The sequence below is a fragment of the Varanus komodoensis genome, unplaced genomic scaffold, assembly GCF_004798865.1.
Source record: "Varanus komodoensis strain SLA01 unplaced genomic scaffold, ASM479886v1 scaffold3978, whole genome shotgun sequence".
NCBI lineage: Eukaryota > Metazoa > Chordata > Lepidosauria > Squamata > Varanidae > Varanus > Varanus komodoensis.
Window position 1 is genome coordinate 28,123 of NW_025335937.1, and position 1,611 is coordinate 29,733.

The following is a 1,611-nucleotide window of genomic DNA, read 5'->3' on the forward strand; positions in this document are numbered from 1 at the left end:
ATCATCTCTCTCCTCCAACTTTGTAAGGCATTTGGAACTCTCCTGTTGGTGCAGGGGCAGCTGCTGTTGAAAGGTAGCACTTCTTCAGTAGTTGGCAAGATCAAGTGGCTTTTGCTTCTTCCGTAGTTGGCAAGATCAAGTGTCAGACAAGGTTTCCCCCTTAATCCCCCAAGATTCCAGATGGATGCAGGAAAGTGTGCACTTCAAAGAAAGCTTTGCTGCAAGAACATGTTGCTGATGGTGCCGTTCCTGCTTCCACTGAACATGTGTGAAGTTGGTGCCATGCCTTGTGTCACCAGTAATCTGAACCCAGTTCTATATGAGACATCTCAGTCAGGAGATCTCCTTATTGGTGGGATTGTTTCCCTGATCAATTCATTTATTCCCGCATTTTCTTTCGCTGAACATCCTTGGCAGACATACTCTGACTTCAGCATGTAAGGAATGGTTTCTTGCTCTCTTTTGATGTTGCAGGATCATACATGTTTTCTGTACTCTTTTCTTTCAAAGTTGACATGGAGAACTTCAGTTTCCAAACTGTTTGAACACCACCTTGTTGAGCTCATGTTGGTTTGTGTATATGTCTTTGGGCAGCTCATCATTTCCTTTCTTTGCAGTAAACATGAATAAATGTAGCATTTGCATTGTGTGAGTATTAGTAAGGCTTTAAGCAAACAGTTGTTGAAGAATCCCAGGTTATGAAATTAATCTTGGAAAAGTAAGGAAAGAAGAAGTTCCAAAATGTATGTCTTCTGGAATGACATGAAATTATATACAAATGATAGAAAACCTCTTTAAGTATGAGCTGGGTCGTATATATGTCTTCCGGGAGCTCAGTGTTTCTTTTTCTGGAATACACATTGTAGATTTGGCATTTCCATTGTGTGATTATTAGTAATACATTAAACAAGCAATTGTCAAAGAATTCAATATTATGAAAATAAGTCTTGAAAAGGCAGCCAAGAAGGAGTTCCAAAACTTATGCCAACAGGGATGATATAAAATAAAATAAAACCCAAAAATAAAGGCAGGGCAGGGCAGGGGAGGGCAGGGAGAGCAGTTAGAGCATTGTACTGCAGGGCAGGGCAAGGCAAGGCAAGGCAAGGCAAGGCAAGGCAAGGCAAGGCAAGGCAGGCCTATGTTTGATACCAATAGTGTTCATGGAGGACAAAATATTCAACTACTCAGCAAGCACCAAGCAACCAAAAGCACTGATCAACATTTCTGACAAGGATTCATGTCCAGACCGGACTACGCATCAGCAGTGGAAGTACTTGCATGACTTAGTCTTGCTTTATTTGTAGTTGGAATCAGATGTTGAGAGAATTGGAACTCTTGGGGAGTCTGAAATTCCACCGCAGATGTAGCAGCATGTGTCTACAACTCTTAGGTTGCGCTGGAGTTAGAAGAATCAGGAATAAAATTTATTTAAGAAGTTTGGAAGCCAGGAAATCAGAACAGAAGCAATCTGAGCAGGCACAGAGGATGCCTTGTACCCTTTCTTTTCAGAGATAACTTGATTGTGATGGGACACCTCCTTGTACTTTTGCCAACTCTCCTTGTTTTCCTTGAAATATGAGTATGCCTGCCCAGGGCATTCACTACAGGAAG